The sequence below is a fragment of the Saimiri boliviensis genome, chromosome 6 (assembly GCF_048565385.1).
Source record: "Saimiri boliviensis isolate mSaiBol1 chromosome 6, mSaiBol1.pri, whole genome shotgun sequence".
Classification (NCBI taxonomy): Eukaryota; Metazoa; Chordata; class Mammalia; order Primates; family Cebidae; genus Saimiri; species Saimiri boliviensis.
In genome coordinates this window covers 24125998-24148127 of record NC_133454.1, presented here as the reverse complement: position 1 = coordinate 24148127, position 22130 = coordinate 24125998, and the positions used below count along the sequence as shown (strand labels likewise).

The 22130-nt window shown below is 41.6% G+C and overlaps 1 long non-coding RNA gene and 1 other non-coding gene across 14 annotated transcripts in view; both read right to left on the bottom strand.

The window, feature by feature from the left end:
* LOC120360976 (uncharacterized) overlaps positions 1 to 22130 on the bottom strand; it is a 93068-nt gene that overhangs the window by 26658 nt on the left and 44280 nt on the right. For 5 of the 13 annotated variants that reach the window (XR_012517992.1, XR_012517987.1, XR_012517993.1 and 2 more), the window contains 3 exons: positions 13804 to 13928; positions 7197 to 12472; positions 2034 to 2998 (listed from right to left, as the gene is read on the bottom strand). This is a non-coding gene — a long non-coding RNA (uncharacterized LOC120360976). Of the gene's footprint in view, positions 1 to 2033; positions 3018 to 7196; positions 12473 to 13803; positions 20360 to 22130 lie in introns of all 13 variants that reach the window. The other 8 variants (XR_012517996.1, XR_012517991.1, XR_012517999.1 and 5 more) reach the window with 8 other exon arrangements.
* Positions 1632 to 1737, bottom strand: LOC120360996 (U6 spliceosomal RNA). The gene has a single exon (XR_005577361.1). It is a non-coding gene; the product is annotated as a U6 spliceosomal RNA (small nuclear RNA).

Genomic DNA, 22130 nt, shown 5'->3' with positions numbered 1-22130 from the left:
TTTTTGTATTTTTAGTAGAGACGGGGTTTCACCATGTTGACCAGGATGGTCTCAATCTCTCGACCTTGTGATCCACCCGCCTCAGCCTCCCAAAGTGCTGGGATTACAGGCGTGAGCCACCGCGCCCGGCTTGAAGACCACTCTTAACTGCTTCCTGCTGATAGGGGAACTCTGTCAAATCTCCCTCAGAGGTCTATCTAAGGGTCCCCAGTAAAAAGGGCCATTGTCCAAGGCTCTGGTTACATGAGCATTTGAAGTATGATTGCCTGAAGGGGAGATGAGACAAACTGGGTTATTAGAAAACATGTATCAAAATGAAAAAAGGTTGGGGTAAGGACAGCTAAAAAATCCTGAGACCTTTTACCGGTTTGCACAGGGAAAGGGAGACCAAAACCCCTAGCTGGTGAAACAAAAACTTTTACCCTTTTACCAGCATGCCAGGCTCTGGCTTCCCTTCCCCTAAGCCCAATCCTAAGCCAACCAGTTTAAGGTTTGGGAAATTAACTTTTCCCAGTTTGAAGGATGCATCTGAGAGGAGTGTCCCATACTATGGAGACACAATTACCTGTCAGTGAAGAGAGGACAGAGAAGGAAAAAGGAAAAAAGAAGGCATTTTTTCAAAGGAGTCCCAGGGGGTCAGGATGCATTTGAAAGGGGTATAGAAAGATGAATGGCTACTCATCTAGAAAAAGGGGAGCAGGCATCCCTGGTTCCTTTCTCTTCCTAGGAAATATTGGGGGTTTGTAAGGGAGAGAAAGTGAGGTGTTGTGCTTTCTCCTATCCTTATATCCCTATGTCCTGGTGACAGTGACAGGGTGCCACCCATGGGTGTCGAAGTGGCTTTCACCTATGTTAACAGGGAGGCCCCGGGAGTGGGAGTATCTATCTTACCCATATATGCCCTATGTCCCCTGCTGTCCGTAGCCTTGAATTCCCTATACCTCATTTATGCCATGGATACTAGCATGACCTTTACGGATCTTTATGAGAACGTTGGCTTAACTAGAAGGAAGTAGGCATGCTGTGCCTTTTAACTTCTGTTATTGTCTGCCTCCGGATCCCTCAGATTCAGTTTTCTTTCCTACGGCTTTGACTCAAAGCTTAGAATTGAGTTTGGGTCAAAAATGTGCCTCAGGGTGAGGGCAGGTGCATGCACTCCTTATCATAAACCGAATGTGAAGGTGCAGCTGGGGAATTGAGTCTTCCTCGGAGGGAAAGAAAAGGATGTCTTGTGACACACCCAGATATCTGGTGGCTATAGTTATGCTTGCCAAGATTCTATAGTTACGCTTGCCAAGATTCGGGTGCATGGGGCTTGGCTTGGTTAGCTCCCTTGCTTGGTATTACTTTCCCAAAAAGGAAACGTCCAGGGCATCCTATTTATTCCCATCACCTGGCAGAATCTGCAGGCTAATAGCTCAGACCAGAATATGGATCCGGATTTTTACGTTACCCATCCCTTTTGTTCTTTCTGGGCTGCAGCCAGAGATTGCTGGTTGGTTCACAGGAACAAGCAGGGTTAGCCTAAAATATAGGCAAAACCTTAAAAACACCTAATAAAGCTAGAATTTAATGATGATATTTGAAACATCATTTTACTCTCTCTTGTCCTCATTTTCTTTCTTTCTTTTTTTAATACGGAACGCTTCAGAATTTGCGTATCATCCTTGTGCAGGGGCCATGCTAATCTTCTCTGTATCGTTCCAATATTAGTATATGCGCTGCCGAAGCAAACACCTAGTCCTCATTTCCATTAAAAACAAATAATGACAGGACTGCATTGTTTGTAAAACAAACTTTAGTCTTATTCTTGGCCTAATTATTTGCATAAAATATAGCAAGAATAATTATTTCTACATCTGACTTTTAGATTACTCTGTTTCACCAGGAATCTCAGATGAGACCTTTTAAAGCCAAGCCCAGCCATGGGTTTGTATCCTCAAGTATCTGCAAGTTGAGTAAACTCCTCTTTCCTTCAGGTCCCAGGAGCATGTGGTTCCTGGGCCTGTTGGAAAGTGACATTCTTTACTCACCACAGGTTGGGAATCCTATATGGGGACTGTATAGACAAGGGTGTGAGACCAGTTTTCCCAAGGGGCTTTTCTCAGTTCTGCAAGTTGAGCTTGACTCCTTAAATGGAAGCATATCCTTCCGGTCAAAGCCTTGGTAAGACAACCAGTTTCTCCAATTGCATCCTGTTGCAAAAGAAAACAGATTTTTATTGCACTGATATAAACAACTATATTGCCATAAGGATACTCACAGATGGTTTCCAAATTCTAGAGGAACCAGGCAAACAGAAACAAACATGCCCCAAATTTCGTCCATAGGAGTATACCTTTCTCAAGTATTAAAGTCCATAACTAGCTCAAAATAAGTTTCCTTGAGTCTGAAAACAAAACAAGGATTAGCAACGTTCCAAGCAAAAGTCAAAAAGATTACTTCAGTTTTCTATTAGTTCAGTCCATTCAGTTAGCTCCTGCTGTGCTTGACATTCATAAACATTTCACCTCTTCGTGAGTCTTGACTGCTTTTCCTTTATTCCAGTGTCACAATCTCCGAGGTTATGAGAAACCTGTATTTGAGAGCACCTGTCAGAGTCCTATAGCTTATTATAGACCATCCTTTGAAAAGGACCGAAACAAGACAATAATTGTCTGTGAATAACAAAATATCCAAGGTAGTTACAGTCAGAAATGCAATTGACAAAGAAGTTTGGTTATCTCTGTGGCTTACAATAACGTAACAACCTTGATTATGACTGACAGCATATATTTTAGACATTAGAATTTTAGAAATATCATACAATTTTGGAACATACATTAGTATTATCCACCAAAATATAATCCAAAGAAGACTGAACACCATTTTGGCAATACCATGTAACTAAACATGTAAAATAATCCTGCTTACCTCTCTTTTGGATACTCCAGGGGCCTTCTGTAGCATCCAAAAACCAGGCATCAGGAAAGACAGTTTTGAAACTGAAGTTTGATTTCTGTTAAATATGGTAGCATCTGTTAAATATGTTGATGTTATGAAATAGAATTGCAGATTACAAGTTATTTTGCCAAAATTATGACTCAGAAATTGAAGAAAGCAAAAACTTTTATAACCCTTTACAAATTTTGCTAAAGAGCAGATTAGTGCCTTAAGACTACCTTGTTGTCCTTTTATTTCAATGCTTAATCTACAAAAAAAAAAAAAAAAAAATCCAACCATATAATGCCCTTTTGAACTTTGTCAGTATGTTCACACACAGAATTTTTGCAAGATTAAATTTTACAATTCTTCCATCATTTGTTTAAACCTTCAGCTTTATCTTCTCTAATTCAAAAGAATCCTTCAACCCTAGGCAAAATTTTACATTTCCATGACTTCTTATAATATTTTACTAAAAACACATCTTACTGTTCTTACATGCCTTGCACATAAATCTATTTCCAGTTTAAATTACATGTTACAATGGTAACTTATAGCAATTTTTAACTTTAATGTAAAACCTGGTAAGTTGTTTTAATTATGTGCTACATGCAGCCAAGGTTTGACTCCTTCCAGCATAATTAAGGGCACGGTCAATTCCATATGTCCGCAGGCCTTACCAACTGTGAAGCAGGCAAGTCAAACAGTTCTCAAAAACCAAAAAGGCAGTTTATAACCTTTAAACATTTAGCAAACCTAGTATTTGAACTGCATAATTTAGTTCACCAATTTACATTTTGACAGCATCTGCATTTCACCAATAATCTCTAAGGCTGTTTTTGTTTCTCAAAGATTAAAGTCACATGAATGAAAAAGTACCACAGCTTTTATCTTCCCTTTAAAAAATAATTCATCCAAGTGCTTATCTTCCTTTAGGCCAGCCGATTAATTAGGACTCTTTTTATAGATATCACACATACAACATATATACAATTACACAGACAGGCAGAAAAGGATGCAGTGGTTATAAGATTTTTCATTTACCAGTCTCCTAATTGGCTTATTGGCCTCTTACACATGAATTAAGAGTGGCAAGACAAAATAGAGAAAAGAATTCAGTCAACTGAGAAAAAAACACTTTTTCCAGCAAACAAGATCCAAGAAAAGAAAAACAAAAAAGCCTTTTAAATATCCCTATAATTTGGATATCTTTTAATTAAGCTGAGCACTCTTTAAGAAAATCCTTTTAAATACCTTGTTCCCCAACATTAGCCACTCGAAGTGGCCAATACTTCTGGCTTTCAAACTTTACTAAAGGTGACCTCAGAGAAAGGAAAATACAAGGTGGTTCATGGAGGGGAAGAGGAACAACAAACAGCAAAAGGTTTTGCAGATACCGAACCAGAAAGGACTCAGTCCCTAAGCCAGGATTGAACCCAGCTGCCACTATAAAACGGCAGAGGCTAAACAAAGCATTGCTGTGTTACAGGTCATGCTTTCAAGAATGTGAAACAAGATGGAGGTCTGCAGCAAAGTTTGCTGCTGACTATACAGAAAGTCATGCAAAGCACACTAGACAGCCTAGACCAACAGCCTAGACACACTAGACCAACCTTACAAATCCTTTTTCCTTTATCAAACCGGTTTTTTTTTTTTTGAGACAGTCTCACTTTGTTACCCAGGCTGGAGAGGAGTGGTGATCTCAGCTCACAGCAGCCTCTGCCTCTCGGGTTCAAGGGATCATCCTGCCTCAGCCTCATGAGTGGCTGGAATTACAGATGTCCAGCACCATTCCTGGCTAATTTTTGTATTTTTAGTAGAGAGAGTGTTTCACGGTATTGGCCAGGCTGGTCTCCAAATCCTGACCTCAGGTGATTTGCCCACCTCGGACTCCCAAAGTGCTGGGATTGCAGGTGTGAGCCAATGCACCTGTCCCCTTAATCAAAACTTTACAGAGAATATAAACAGTGATGGGATCCTGGCCTAGAAAAAATTATTTCTTAAAGGAAAAAGAGTCTTTTTTTTTTTTTTTTTGAGACAGAGTTTTGCTCTTCTTACCCAGGCTGGAGTGCAATGGCGCGATCTCGGCTCACCGCAACCTCCGCTTCCTGGGTTCAGGCAATTCTCCTGCCTCAGCCTCCTGAGTAGCTGGGATTACAGGCACGCACCACCATGCCCAGCTAATTTTTTTTGTATTTTGAGTAGAGACGGGGTTTCACCATGTTGACCAGGATGGTCTCGATCTCTTGACCTCGTGATCCACCCGCCTCGGCCTCCCAAAGTGCTGGGATTACAGGCTTGAGCCACCACGCCCGGCCTTGGAAAAAGAGTCTTTAACTTAAAAGCTAATTCCTGACAGGGTGGAGAAAAGGAAAAAAAAAAATTAAAAGTGCAGGGTTGGAAAGATGCCTGGGGAAATAACTTCTTTTTTTTTTTGAGACCGAGTTTCGCTCTTGTTACCCAGGCTGGAGTGCAATGGCGCGATCTCGGCTCACCGCAACCTCCGCCTCCCGGGTTCAGGCAATTCTCCTGCCTCAGCCTCCTGAGTAGCTGGGATTACAGGCACGCGCCACCATGCCCAGCTAATTTTTTGTATTTTTAGTAGAGACGGGGTTTCACCTTGTTGACCAAGATGGTCTCCATCTCTTGACCTTGTGATCCACACACCTCGGCCTCCCAAAGTGCTGGGATTACAGGCTTGAGCCACCGCGCCCGGCGGAAAGAACTTCTTAAACAAATGGGTTCCTCCAACAGGGAGAGAAACTTAATTGCTGTGCCCTATTGGGCACCCTTGGGCCAGAGGCCATGTGCCCCAGCCCTGGCCAGGAAGGAAGAGGGAAAGCCGCCATTTGCCCATTCACCCTGAAAATAGCAGGCAGAGGCTGACATTCCCAAACCCCAGGAGCGACTGTGGGGAAAGGAGGCATAATTTCCTCTACCCTCAGAAGTACAAGGACAAAAAAGCCTAGAAGTGAAGGGGAAAAATATTTTTTGGCTTGCATCTTACACTTCCTCAAGCCCATGTCTGGGCACCAAAATATTGCGGAATTTTGCTCCTTAGTTCAGCTAAAACCAGGTTCTTGTCATAAGCCAGGAAAATGTAGGCACACAGGCACATTGAAGGGTGAGTACAAAGGATTTTATCGGACAAAAAGGGGAAAAAAGCAAAACACACACACAGACACACACACACACTCTCCGCAAATGAGAAAGAGTCCTGCTAACAGGCCCCCCACCTGACAGACTGAATATCCCACCACAGAGAAACTGAAGAGGCCAGGCTCCTCCGCCTCCCTCCGGCTCCACCCTGTTCCCCTCGTCCACCGTGAGCATGGCCAGATGAGGCCCTGGGTAGGTTCCCTCATCTGCACAAAAGTATCTGATGTAGACACTTGTGGGGCGGTTGAGAGATTCGCCAGTGACCCCCTTTTTTGCCCAGGCATTTGGCTGTCTCAGGACTTAGTTATTTCCCTCTAATTGCCAATTTTCAAAGTAAGGATTAGATACAGCCCATGGTATCCAATAAGTTTGTTTATCTATTTATTTGTTTTGGCACTCTTTCCCCTCATGCACACATTGGGTTTTTACATATTCTATGTATTTCAACTGCATTCGGTCACTACTTTTTCAGAAACTTAAATTATTCCATCTTTCGCCAGCTGGAGCCCCTTCCTGTTGGTTCATGGGTTATTTTTAAACAACCCACTGATCTTTGGTAACTTTACAGCTTTTAGCTCAGCAAGATAGTTTAGCCTCATCTTGTACATGTACCACCCTAGCTTTGGAATCAGCCATCCAAGAAGTTCTGATTCCTTTTTGTGGGAAATGTCATTTAGGGACCACAATCTGGGCACCATAAGTTGCTCATTGCTCATGGGTTTTTCATACTTCCAGGCCTTTCTGAAAAGTACAAAAATAGGATATATGTACTTTAAAATGGAGGAAAAAAACTTTGACGTTTACACTGATATTTCTAATTCAAATTTATATTGATTTATTTATATTAATGTCTTTGATTTTATATCTCTCTTCTCTTAAAAATCTTGGTTCCTAACAATATTAACATAATTACAATATAATTATTACTTTATCTTAAACTATATAGAAAATAGCTTAAAAATACTAATGTAAAGACTACCATACCCAGCCTAAGTCATCCATTCTGATGGATATCTATTATTATCTCTTGGAACCTGGCACCTTTTGAACACCCTTTTGATGTTTGGAGAATTTCCTGTTTCGAGCCCCACCAAATTAGAAGGCAGAATACTTACTCCTCCTCTCCTTCATTTGCAGCTAGGACACAGGGACGTGATTGGTGCTCCTCCGATCACATGCACTTGTGAGAAGTTGGTGAAAGGGGCAATGTAAGAGTTAGTTTCTGACACAGAAGTGACATTGATGCCTTCAACAGCAGCAGTTACAGTCATACTGAGCTCCTTGCAGGATAGTCGCTGAGTGGTAATGGGCAGTGGCCGCAGATTTCTCATCAGGCCAATGTGCTACATAATTGGGGGTGATTTTCTTGGAGGCTTAACCTCACGATTGTTTCTTCGAGCCTTCTCAACAATTCTGAGTCAACCAATGGTCTTTTAATAAACCCTTTTTCTGCTTCATCTGTCACCATCAGCTTCTGTCACTTGCAGCCAGGAAACAGCTGACACAGCAGACCCTGGAGGTCAGAAGGGGATAATTTTAGGCATCACAGAGGCCTGATCATCCTCTTTCTCTCCCACCCTTCACTGTAAGAGTGCTTGTGAGTTCTGGGATAGAAGGAACTGTGGCAGACTGAAAAGAACTGGGTCATTAGGGCCCCAGCAGCTCCTCCGCAGGAAAACCCTTTGAGAACAATCAGTCGTAAGAAGCAGAGGGTGCTTCCTTGATTTCTGGAGGGGAAGAGGGTCAGCTGTTGGTAGCTGAGATGAGGTCAGCAGAGACCCAGCAGAGCTTCTGGGATCCAAAGAGCAGAAGGATGTGAGATCAACAGACTAAGCATCAGACTAAATCCCTATCCCCATCCCAAAGGCTCTTTGAAGGAATAATTGGAGCAGGAAGTCCTGAGGAAAAAATAAAACTTGCAAATAATAAAAAAAAAAAGGTGGGTCTAAAGAACCAGCATTGTGATCATCCTTTTTTTTTTTTTTTTTTGATACAGAGTTCCACTTTCATCACCCAGACTGGAGTACAATGGCATGATCTCAGCTCACTGCAACCTCTACCTCCCGGGTTCAAGCAATTCTTGTGCTTCAGCCTCCCGAGTAGCTGGGAGTACAAACGTGCGCCACCAAAACCTGGCTAATTTTGCATTTTTAGTAGAGATGGGCTTTCACCACATTGGCCAGGCTGATCTCAAATTCCTGTCCTCAGGTGATCTGCTTGCCTCAGCCTCCCAAAGTGCTGGGATGACAGACAGGCATGAACCACCATGCCAGGCCTGACTTGGGGTAATCTTGCAAGTGGATCCTTCTGGACCCAGTGGCAGGCTAGACCAGGTCACATGTACTAAGGTTGCTAACCTGTCATTCATAGCAAATATTTTCCTTCGGATTGTCATTTGTCCCTTCATCTTGTATTTGTTGACATAGATATTTTAACTTTATTTTTAGTCAATTCTACTGATATTATTCTTTGTGATAGCTTCCATTTCTTTTATGTTTAGACGGTTTCTTCCTTTTCCAAAAATATGTTCAATTTCTCTTATGTTTTCTTTCCATTTTAAAGATGGTTTTTATTTATTATTATTATTATTTATTTATTTATTTTTTTGAGATGGAGTTTTGCTCTTGTTACCCAGGCTGGAGTGCAATGGCGCGATCTCGGCTCACCACAACCTCCGCCTCCTGGGTTCAGGCAATTCTCCTGCCTCAGCCTCCTGAGTAGCTGGGATTACAGGCATGTGCCACCATGCCCAGCTAATGTTTTGTATTTTTAGTAGAGACGGGGTTTCACCACGTTGACCAGGATGGTCTCGATCTCTTGACCTCGTGATCCACCCGCCTCAGCCTCCCAAAGTGCTGGGACTACAGGCTTGAGCCACCGCGCCTGGCTTTATTATTATTATTATTTTGAGATGGAGTCTCGCTCTGTCACCCAGGCTGGAGTGCAGTGGCGCAATCTCAGCTCACTGCAACCTCTGCCCCTGGGGTTCAAACAATTCTCCTGCCTTAGCCTCCTGAACAGCTGGGAATACCGGCACATGCCACCACACCTGGCTAATTTTTGTATTTTTAGTAGAGATGGGGTTTCACCATGTTGGTCAGACTGGGCTCAAACTCCTGACCACATGATCTACCTGCCTTGGCCTCCCAAAGTGCTGGGATTACAGGTGTGAGCCACCGTGCCTGGCCTTTTATTTATTTATTTATTTTTTGAAATGGAGTCTCTCTTTTCCCCAGGCTGGAGTGCAGTGGCATGATCTTGGCTCATTGCACCTCCATCTCCTGGGTTCAAGCAAGTCTCCTGCCTCAGCCTCCCGAGTAGCTGGGACTACAGGTGCTCACCACCACTGCCAGCTAATTTTTGTATTTTAGTAGAGACGGGGTTTCACTATGTTGGCCAGGCTGGTCTTGAACTCCTAACCTCATGATTCACCTGCCTCAGCCTCCCAAAGTGCTAGGATTACAGGCATGAGCTGAACGTGGTAACGTTCAGCTGCTAAAAATGGTTTTATTTTTTACATTTAATCATTTACTCCATCCATAATTCATTTTCTTTTGTTAGATGTAAGAATTGTGAATATGTTTTTAAAATAGGTTCTTCAGCTGGGCACAGTGGCTCATGCCTGTAATCCTAGTACTTTGGGAGGCCGAGGAGGGTGAATCACCTGAGGTTAGGAGTTCAATAGCAGCCTGGCCAACATGGTGAAACCCCATCTCTACTGAAGGTACAAAAATTAGCCAAGCATAGCAGCACACACCTGTAATCCCAGCTACTCAGGAGGCTGAGGCAGAAGAATGGCTTGAACCCAGGAGGCAGAGGTTGCAGTGAGCTGAGTTTGTACCATTGCACTCCAGCCTGGTGTCAGATAGACTCCATCTCAAAAATAAATAGGCCAGGCGCAGTGGCTCATGCCTGCAATCCCAGCATTTTGGGAAGCTGAGGCGAGCAGATCACCTGAGGTCAGGAGTTTGAGACCAGCCTGGGTAACATGGTGAAATCCCATTTCTACTAAAAATACAAAAATTAGCCAGGTGTGGTGGTGCACACCTGTAATCCCAGCTACTCAGGAGGCTGAGGCAGGAGAATCACTTCAACCTGGGAGGCAGAGGTTGCAGTGAGCTGAGATCGCACCATTGCACTCCAGCTTGGGAAACAAGAGCGAAACTCCGTCTGAATAAATAAATAAACATGTTCTTCATATACAAAAATTAGCTCAGGAAGGATTAAGGACTTAAAAAAGTAAAACCTAAAACTGAAAATCCTAGATGAAAACCTAAGAAATACCCGTCTGGACTCAGCCTTGACAAAGAATTGATGACTAAGTTATTGAAAACAACTGCAATACAAACAAAAATTGGCAAATGGGACTTAAACTAAAGAGCTTCTGCACAGCAAAGGAAACTATCAACAGAGTGGACAACCTACAAAACAGGAGAAAATACTTGCAAAGTATGCATCTGACAAAGGCCTAATATCCAGAATCTATCAGGAACTTAAATCAACAAGCAAAAAACAAAGAACCCCATTAAAAAGTGGGCGAAAGACACTTTTCTTCTCAAAAGAAGACATATAAGCAACCAACAAACACATGAAAAAATGCTCAACATCACTAATCATCAGAGAAATGCTGATTAAATCCACAATGAGGTACCATCTCACACTAGTCAGAATGGCTATTACCAAAAAGTCAAAAAACAAAAGATGTTATTGAGGCTGCAGAGAAAAGGAAATGCTTGTACACTGTGTTGGTAGGAATGTAAATTCATTCGGCCACTGTGGAAAGCAATTTGAAGACTTCTCAAAGAACTAAAAATAGAACTCTCATTTGACCCAGAAATCCCATCACTGGGCATATACCCAAAGGAAAATAAATCATTCTACCAAAAAAACACATGCACTCATATGTTCATCACAGGGCTGTGGCTGTGCACAATAGCAAAGAAATGGAATCAACCTAGGTGCCCAGCAATGGTGGACTGAACAAAGAAAATGCCATACATACACACTATGGAATATACAAGGCCATAAAAAATTACAAAATTATGTTCTCTGCAGCAACATGCATGCAGCTGGAGGCCATTATCCTAAGCAAATTAATGCAGAACAGAAAGTCAAATGCGTGTTCTCACTTACAAGTGGGAGTGAAACATTGGGTATATACGGACATAAAGATGGGAACACACTGCAGGCTGCTAGACAGGTGAGAGAGACAAAGGCGCAAGGGTAGAAAAACCATCTGTATGGTACTATGCTCACTACCTGGGTGATGGGGTCAATTATACCCCAAACCTCAGCATCATGCAGTATATCCATTGCGCAAACATGCACGTGTACCCCCGAATCTAAAATAATAGTTGAAAGTTTTTTTTAAAAAGGTACTTATCCTTAAGAGATGCATACTAAAATATATAATATCTGAAATTTATGTCAAAATAATGCAATGGTCAAGGAGAGGGAAGGATATAAATAAAACAATTTTTGGTTGGGACTTGTTAATTATTGAAGCTGGATGATGGGCACGTGAGGGTTTATCATTCTATTCTTTCTACTTTTAAAATATGCATTATTGTAGAATTTTTCCATAATAAAATGTTTTTCAAAATGAGAATTTAAAAAATATAATGACAGTGAAGTTGCAATGGGAACTGTACATTTTTCCAATCGGGTGAAGTCCCAGTTTTTCAGAGTGTTGTGTTTGGACCAGATCACAGTCTTGTATAATCTGGCTGCACCTTGCCAGTGTCAGAGAACATCAACAACAGCAAATTTTTACTGAGATCCTGCTGTGTGTCAAGTCCAATCAGACAGAAGCGTTCTTTTATACCAATAGAGAGGCAGACAGAGATGTTCAATATACTGGTAATAAAAATAGGAGAATGAAATCATTGCTTCCACAGAAAGGCCCCAATGAGTCTTCCAAAATAAACACATATTATTTGTGTGATTTTTCAACTATACCTTTATCAAGAAAAGAATAAAACATAATCAGACCATGGTGTATTGCTGTTTAAAATGATCCACTAATGTTCTAATTGTCATCAGGACAAAGGCCCTTAGACATGCCTGCGTCACATCTGGACTTTTCCTCCTTCTCCAGCTCCGTCTCCTGCCCATCCCCACGTACTTTAAATTCAGCTACAGGAAGGGACTTACAGTTCCCAGAACACGGCCCCTGGAGTTTGCACTCCGCCAGAGAAGTTTCATTCATTTCATCTGCATTCATCGATCTCCTAGCATGACTCATGTCACCTGCATGCCGTGCTTGCTCTCTTCCCTACCTGGATCGCCCTTCTCCCTCAGTTTCATTCTTCAAGTTTCATCTTACTTGTCATCTTCTTTGAGAAACTTTCTTTGAACCCAAGCTGAGCAAGCTTGCCCTCTTCTGTATTCTCTGTGTAGGGGAGGATTGGAGGAAAGAAGGGCACACATCTTATTTCTCCCACTAAATTCTGAGGTTAGGGCTAAAATCCTGTTTATTCACAGTATGTGGCTCAAGGCCTGAGTCATAGTAGAAGATCAGTGAGTGAGTGTTAAATGAATGAATGAATGAATGAATGAATGAATGAATGAAGCTTCCTCACTAGAATGTAAACCCACAGGGCAAGAATTTTTGTTGTTTTGTTTTGCTTTCTCTTCAGCACACGGGACAGTACGTGACACACAAATATTTGTCAAAATAATTAAAATTACCTGTCAAAGAAAAAGCAACAAGTCTATGTTAAGGTTCATATCCAAACTAACCATTTGCTGGTTGTCAGCCTATCTATGGATTAGTAGAAGACTTTGACCTTGAGCTTAAAAACAAATTAAAGACAAAAAGTGCTTTGAATGTTGAATACAATGAAATGTTTTTCAAACTTTACTGAGTTATAACTTGGATTTTAAAGTGTGAAATATGCCGGGCACTATAGCTCACTTCTGTAATCCCAACACGTTGGGAGGTCAAAGCAGGCAGGTTGCTTTAGCCTAGGAGATTGGGACCAGCCTGAGTAACATGGCAAAATCCAAAATCTACCCCCTCTCCCCAAAAAAATGCTGGGTGGCATGCACCTGTAGTCCCAGCTACTAGGAGGCTGAGGCTGGAGGATCACTTGAGCCTTGGAAGCAAATCACACCACTGCACTCCAGCCTGTATCAAAAAAAAAAAAAAAAAAAAAAAAAAAAAGGTCGGGGGAAAAGCATGAAATTAAAACTTATCTCTAAGTCCAAGAATGATTGGGACTTTTTTTTTTTTTTTTTTTTGAGACAGGGTCTCACCCTTGTAGCCCAGGCTGGAGTACAGTGACAGGATCTCAGCTCACTGCAACTTCCACCTCCTAGGTTCAAGCCATTCTTCTGCTGTAGCCTCTGGAGTAGCTGGGACTACAGGCATCACCACCACGCCCAGATAATTGTTGTATTTTTCATAGAGACATAGTTTCACCATGTTGGCTAGGCTGGTCTAGAACTCCTGACCTTGTGATCTGCCTGCCTAAACCTCCCAAAGTACTGGGATTACAGGCATGAGCCACCATACCCGGCCAAGGAGCAGGCCATTTTCTATGTGGCCGTATTATTGACCCAAAGGAAAAAAAAAAAAAGAAATACATGCAGCCAGGGAGCAACTCATGATTTCCCACATCAGGAACAACCAGGACGCAAGGAAAGCCTTACATCATGAATGACATCACTTTAGTGACCTAATTTCTACAGGACAATGGAAAAATTTCTTCTTGCACAAACCTTGCAGCAGCTTGGACCAGCAACTTCATAGTGGGAAGATGGGAGGGGTCCATGGACAAAGGACAATTGTTGGCCTTTCCTTGACAGAAGGGTGGTTTACAAAGTGGTCTTTCTCAGGAGTCTGCCTGGAATGAATTGTACAGCACATGACAGGTGTTCTTACATAAGTAAGGCAGAAGTGGATTCAATTGGGTTTCTTTTCTTTTTGAAACCATCTTTCTCTGGAACTGTCCTCTCTAAAAGTGACTAGAACAACAGGAGGGGAAAGTGAGATCTTGAACTACCCAGGGAATCAGGGTGGCATTTCCTTCCCCTTTCTTTCCTCGTCTACCTTTGCATGCTTGTCATCCGCTGGGACCTCTTTGGAGAGGAGGTTTTATTCCCCTGCTTTCTTTCAGAATCCTGCCTCACATAATCTTTACTAGCTCTTCCTAAAGAAAACTAGGACTCCCATTTATTTTATTCAGCCCACCACTACATCCAGCCTTGAAAACATTGCAACCTTTGCCTCCTGAGTTCAAGTGATTCTCCTGCCTCAGCCTCCCAAGTAGCTGAGATTATAGGCACACACCAACATACCTGGCTGATTTTTATATTTTTAGTAGAGACGGGGTTTCACCATGCTGGCCAGGCTGGTCTTGAACTCCTGACCTCAGGTGATCTGCCCACCTCAGCCTCCCAAAGTGTTGGGATTACAGGCGTGAGCCACCACGCCCAGCCTGTCTGTTCTTATTTACTCCACATTCACTGTAGCTTCTGTCCTGGGCCAAGTTCTGATGATAAACAGAGGGGAAGGCCCAGGTCCTGTCCTCCAGGGGTCACAATCACCTATCCTGATGTAACAGAGAAATGTCTAGAAGGCTCTTGGAGTACAGGAAAGACACTCCCCGACTACAGAATCAGGGACAGCATCTCAAAGGAGAAGATGTTTAGCAGAATTTTGAAAGACAAGCAGAAAGTAAGGGGAGGGCATTCCAAGAAAAGAGAAATCCCATACAAAGGCAAGGAGATGGGAAAGAGTAGGCCCTTTCAGAGGACTGCACATGGTAGTGAATCACTGGAGAGCAACGTTTATAGGGAGGAGTCGTCGTGCTGGAGCAGTGACGGGGTAGGCCATGAGGAGCCAGGCCAAAGAGTTAGGATGTCCCTGAAGGACGTACAGCATAAGAATGGCAGAGTCTGATTCATCTTGTCTATCTTTTTCCCAAGTACATTTTCTTCCTCTTTTTTCTTATTGAAGTGAAATTTACATAACATAAAATTAACTTTTTTAAGCTGAATACAGTGGCATTGAGTACATTCATAATGTTGTAAAACAACCCCCTCTATCCAGTTCTAAAACATTTTCACCATCCTAAAAGGAAATTTTTTTTTCTTTTTTTTCTTTTTTGAGACGGAGTTTCGCTCTTGTTACCCAGGCTCTTGTTACCGAGTGCAATGGCGCGATCTCGGCTCACTGCAACCTCTGCCTCCCGAGTTCAGGCAATTCTCCTGCCTCAGCCTCCTGAGTAGCTGGGATTACAGGCACGTGCCACCATGCTCAGCTACTTTTTTGTATTTTTAGTAGAGATGGGGTTTCACTATGTTGACCAGGATGGTCTCGATCTCTCGACCTCGTGATCCACCTGCCTCGGCCTCCCAAAGTGCTGGGATTACAGGCTTGAGCCACCGCGCCCGGCCCTAAAAGGAAATTCTATACCCATTAAGCAATTACTCCCCATTCCTCTCTCCTCCAAGCCCCTGATAACCACCAGACAGTTTTCTATCCCTGCGGATTGACCTATCCACTCAGTGCTTTCTTCCTTTAAAAATTTATGCAAGTAAAATGGATTTATTGTAAAAGAATCAAGATAGATGAACAGAAAGAGAAAACTAAATATTGCTATCATCTTAGTACCTTGGGTAAATTTTGTATGCTGTGTATCCTGCTAAACAATTTTCTAAGGCTTCTCTCTCTCCGCTCCTCCGTGTGTCACCCAAGCCCCATGTATTTCACAAGGTCCTCCAACCTTCTGGAGTCTCCTCAACCTTTGATATTATAAAATAATTGGCCAGGCGTGGTGGCTCATGCCTGTAATCTCAGCACTTTGGGAGGCCAAGGCAGGCACATCACCTGAGGTCGTAAGTTTGAGACCAGTCTGACCAACATGGAGAAACTCCATCTTTACTAAAAATACATAATTAGCTGGATACAGTGGCGTATACCTGTAATCCCAGCTACTTGGGAGGCTGAGGCAGAATCTCTTGAACCTGAGAGATGGAGGTTGCAGTAAGCTGAAATCAGGCCATTGCACTCCAGCCTAGGCAACAAGAGTGAAACTCCATCTCAGGAAAAAAAAAAAAAAAAAAGAGAGAGAGAGAGAGAGATAAAAGAATCCTGCTCAAACCCCTATCCTATGAATGTCACAAGTCCCAAGTCCCTACCAATAGCTCTGAAGGGTCTCATATTGGGCCAAAGGTATGTTTCTTTTCATCAACCTCTACCTCTGATTTTCTGCCTTGATCTCCACCCCTCATTATACTTCCTGGGCACCTTGCCCCTTCTTCTATAATGTATAACCCTGTTGGATACTTCCTCAATGTCTTCTCTCCCCAAAAGATGGCCTAAATATGGTTGTGTGTTTAGCAAACTTTTAGGAAAGATTTGGAGGCTAGAGGGGATAGCTTATATTGAAGCTAGAGAACATCTTGAAACCAAGTATTGGAGAGCAGTTCTTTTAAGAGTCCACCAGTCACTCCTGGCACTGGACAGTTCTCACTGCCCATGCCTCCACCAGCTGCCCACCTTCTCCCCTTCCTCCCCTTTTCATTTTCCAAATTTAATCTCCTCCAGCTGTAAACTCCAAAGCACTCATTTCCAATTCCCATTTCCTTTTATGCAGGGCCATTTGTTCCTCCTTTTGTTTGTTCCAACTGACAGATTCTAAATTATTCTGCTAACTCAAAACAGTCTCTCTCTATCAGAACACTAGTGCCAGCTTGTGAGACTAATATTTTCCCCACCACTGGCTGCATTTCCAGATTGCCTTGTTATTTTAAATGTCCTTCCTTAATTTGTCCAGGGGGTTTTCAGAGTTTGTTGTTGATGTTGTTTTTAACTTTTAAGTTCAGAGCTACATGTGCAGGTTTGTTATACAGTTCGCAGGGCTTTAGCGTACAGATTATTTTGTCACCCAGGTAATAAGCATAGTACCCAATAGGTAGTTTTTGGATCCTCTCCCTCTTCCCTCCCTCCACCCTCAAGTAGGCCCCAGTGTCTGTTACTTGTTTCCTTCTTTGTATCCATGTGGACTTAGTGTTTAGCTCCTGCTCGTAAGTGACAACATGTGGTATTTGGTTTCTTGTCCTGCTTTAATCTGCTTAGGATAATGGCTTCCAGCTCCATCTATGTTGAGTTTTCAAGTTTTTACTGGAAAACCCCCAATAAAAAACTAAGTAAATAGGTGGGGGGGGGGGGGGGTGGCTCATGCCTGTAATCTCAGCACTTTGGGAGGCTGAGGTGGGTGGATCACTTGAGGTCCGGAGTTCAAGACCAGCCTGGCCAACATGGTGAAACCTCGTCTCTACTAAAAATACAAAAATTAGCCGGGAAAGGTGGTATGCACCTGTAATCCCAGCTATTCAGAAAGCTGAGGCAGGAGAACTGCATGAACCCAGGAAGTGGAGACTGCAGTGGGCCAAGACTGCACCACTGCACTCCAGGCTGAGTGACAAAGCAAGACTCCATCTCAAAAAAAAAACCAAAAAACAAAACTAAGTAGATAAATATATCCTTCTATAAATTTTTTTTTTGTTCCTAGCCATTCTTTGACTTCCGTTGAAATGCCTATATATTTCTAGTCAATAGTGTATTTTCTTTTTAATTTAATTTTGTTTTTAGGCTAGTCAAGTGAAGCAGTGTGAATGAAAAAGTATTTTCACTTATTGATTTGAAGAAAGTCTTTGAATGTTAAAGAAAATAATCTTTGGTCTGGATGTGGTGGCTCAAGCCTGTAATCTCAACACTTTGGGAGGCTAAAGTGGGAGCATCACTTGAGCCCTGGAGTTTAAGACAAGCTTGGCCAACATAGTGAGACTCTGTCTCTACAAAAAATGAAAAAGTTAGCTGGGCATGGTGGCACATGCCTGTAGTCCAAGCTACTTGGGAGGCTAACGCAGGAGGATCACTTGAACCCAAGAGTTTGAGGCTGCAGTGAGAAGTACTCCTCTGCACTCCAGCCTTAGCAACAGAGTGAAACTCTGTCAAAGAGAAGAGCAACAAAAAGAATCTTTGGTTAAGGATACTTTCCTCCAATGTAATTTGTCTTTCAATTTAGTTTATGATAAATTTTACTACAGAAAAGTTTTATATTTTCATATAACCAGATCTATCATCCTTTATATTTTAAGCCTTTTAGTTTCATCCCTTACCCCCAAAGTTTTATAAATATTCACCTGTATTTTCTTCTACTTACATTATAATTTTTAATCCTTCTGGAATTTATCTTAGTGTACTATGTGAGTTTGGATTTAACTTTGTTTTAATGATTATTCATCTTCACACTCTCTCCACTGACATGAGGTAGATTTATTATATTCTAAACTCATACCCATTTGGATGTATTTCTGAACTGTCTCTTTTTTAGCTAAAACAGCAATGTTTTAGTTATTATATCTTCCTAGTTCACATTAATATCTGATAGGAAAAGAACTTTTAACTACTGTTCTTCCTACAAGTGTGCTTGACATTCTTCATTTGTTTATTTTCTAAATAAATCTTAAAATAGTTTATTTTTACATTCTAAAAATGTTCCTAGGTATTTTTATTGGGATTTTGTTAAATTTATAGGTTTGGCCAGGCACAGTGGCTCATGCCTATAATCCCAACACTTTGGGAGGCCTAGGTGGGCAGATCACCTGAGGTCAGGAGTTTGAGACCAGCCTGGCCAATATGGTGAAACCCCATCTCTACTAAAAATACAAAAAATTGGCTGAGCATGGTGGTGCACACCTGTGATCTCGATTGGTTTGAGATCAATATTCTTTAACATATAAAATGTTAACGATGATTTTTCTTAAATCAAAAATGTATGTTGAGAGGAGTGACATTAACTATGTGGCAGAGTAGGAAGCTCTACAACCTCCATCCCTCAACCTCCATCCCTTTCAATAGCAGAAGGAAAACTGGAAAATTCATAAATATGTGAGAATTAAACAATACACTCTTGAACAACTATTCTGTCAAAAAAGAAATCAAAAAGGAAAATTTAAAATACCTGAAACAAAAATGAAAAAACAACTTACGGGATGCAGCAAAAGCAGTATTAAAAGGGAAGTTCATAGTGAAAAATGCCTACATTTAAAAAGAAGAAAGTCCAGGCACAGTGGCACACACCTGTAATCCCAGCACTTTGGAAAGCAGGCAGATCACTTGAACTCAGGAGTTCGAGACCAGCCTGGGCAACCTGGTGAAACCCCATCTCTACAACAGATACGAAAATTAGACAGGTGTAGTGGCACATGCTTGTAGTCCCAGCTTCTTGGTACTCTACGGTAACAGGATGGCTTAAACTCAAGGAGGCTGAGGCTGCAGTGAGCCAAGATCAGGCCCCTACATTCCAGCTGGGCGAATAGAGCCAGACCACATCTCAAAAATAAAATAAAATAAAATAAAAAATAAAGAAAGATTTCAAACAACATGACTTAACAAGCCAAGGAAATTTTTTAAAAAGAATAAACTAAGCCCAAAGTTACCAGAAGGAAGAAAATAACAAAGATTATAGCAGAAATAAATCAAATAAAATAACACAATAGAATCAAATTAATAAAACTGAGCTGGTTTTCTTAAAACATAAAACTAAATTGACAGACTACGAAAGAAAAGAGAGAATACTGAAATAAATACAATCAGAAATGAAAGAAAAATAGATATCACAGAAATAAAAAGGATAAGAGACTATTATTACATGAACTATTACATGCCAGCAACAAGCTGGACAGTGTAGAAAAAAAGAACAAATTTCAAGACACATCCAATCTACCAAGACTAAATGAAAGTCTGAACAGATTTATAACTAGTATGAAGATTGAGTCAGTTACCAAAAGTCTCCCAACAACAGCAAGAAAAATACCCAGGGCCAGATGGCTTCACTGGGGAATTCTACCAAACATTAAAGAAGAATTAACATCAATCCTTCTAAAACTCTTCCAAAGAATTGAAGAAGGAATACTTCTAAACTCATGAGTATAGCAGTACCCCAGTACCAAAGCTAGACAATGACATCACAAGAAAAGAAAAGTATGGTCGGGCACGGTGGCTCACACCTGTAATCCCAGCACTTTGGGAGGCTGAGGCCAGTAGATAACCAGAGGTTGGGAGTTTGAGACTAGCCTGATCAACATGGAAAAACCTCATCTCTACTATAAACACAAAATTAGCTGGGAGTGGTGACATGCACTTGTAATCCCAGCTACTCAGAAGTCTGAGGCAGGAGAATTGCTTGAACCCAAGAGGCAAAGGTTGTGGTGAGCCGTCATTGTGCCATTGCACTCCAGCCTGGGCAAGAAGAGTGAAATTCTGTTTAAGAAAGAAAAAAAAAAGAGAGGAAAAGCCCTGATGAATATGGATGCAAATATTCAACAAAATATTAGCAAAACAAATCCAGTAACATATTAAAAGGATCATACATCATGATCAAGTGAGATTCATCCCTGGGATGTGGGGATGATTCAAAATATACAAATAAATAAATTTAATATATCACATTAACAGAATAAAAGATAAAAATCACATAATCTTCTGAATAGGTGCAGGAAAAGCATTTAACAAAGTTAAACACCCTTTCATGATAAAAACTCAACAAATGAAGATGAGAATGAAATTACCTCAACATAATAAATACTATAAATGAAAAGTTCTCACCTAATATTACACTAATGGTGAAAACAGAAGAACAAGGCAAGGATACCTACTCTCACCACTTCTGTTCAACATAGTACAGGAAGTCCTGGCCAAAGCAATTAGGCAAGAAAAATAAATAAAAGGTGTTCAAATTAGAAAGAAAAAGTAAAATTTTCCCTGTCTGCAGATGACAATTTCTCATATGTAGAAAACCGTAAAGACACTATCCAAAAAAAAAACCAAAAACCTATTAGAACTAATAAATAAATTCAGTGAAGCTGCAGGGTATAAAATATAAAAATCAATTGCATTTTTGTATGCCTACAATGAACTATATGCAAAGGAAATTAGGAAAATAATTTAATTTAAAATAGCATCAAAAAGAATGAGATACTGGGCCAGTGCAGTGGTTCACGCCTATAATGCCAGCACTTTGGGAGCCCAAGGTGGGCAGATCACCTGAGATCAGTTCGAGACTAGCCTGGCCAAGATGGCAAAACCCCATCTCTACTAAAAACACAACAATAAGCCAAGCATGGTGGCAGATACCTGTAATCCCAGCTATTTGGGAGGCTGAGGCAGGAGGATCACTTGAACCCAGGAGGCGGAGGTTACAATGAGCCAAGATTGTACCACTGCACTTCTGCCTGGGTGACAGAGGACAGAGAAAGACTTCATCTCAAAAAAAAAAAGAATGCAATGCCTAGAACTAAACTTGACTATAAGGGTGAAAAGTTGTATACTGAAAACTCAAAAGCATAAATAAATGAAAAGACATCCATTGCTTAAAGATTGGAAGACTTGGTATTTTTAAAAATATCTATCCTGAGGGATCCAAGATGGACAATTAGGAGCAGCTCAGAACTGTAGCTCCCAGTCAAAGCACAGAGGGTGAGTGGATGCCACATTTCCAAATGGATTTTTATTGCCCACAGACCAGGAGATTCCCAGGGGGAGGAGCCCCATGGGTCACCAGCATGGCTGTTTTGGCTGGTGTGGCTGTTTTGCTGGAGCCGTGGCACCGTGATTCTCCGTACAAAATACACAGGTCCAGGCACCATTTTAGCTTGTGATTGGAGCTCCGGGAAGGCAGAGTCACCTATTCATCTGATTAAAATGGGGACTGAAACAGGAAACCAGGCAAGGAGATTTCCAGGCAAAAAAAATGCCATGAATCTCAGCGCTGCTGTTTTATCCAGCACAGTGGGTCACCACATGGGAAATCAAACAGATCCTGGCACCTTTTCAACAGGTGACTGGAACACCTGGGAGACAGTCAACCGTTCAACTAAAAAAAAAAAAAAGGCTCTGAGGCAAGGAGCCTGGTGATCAGGCTTGGCTGCTCCCACCCCCACAAAAAAACAGCAATCAGAAATGCTCTGGATTGAGAGTTTCACAGCAAGCACAGCTGAACCTGGGATGGTCCAGCTCTGTGGGGGAGGAGTAT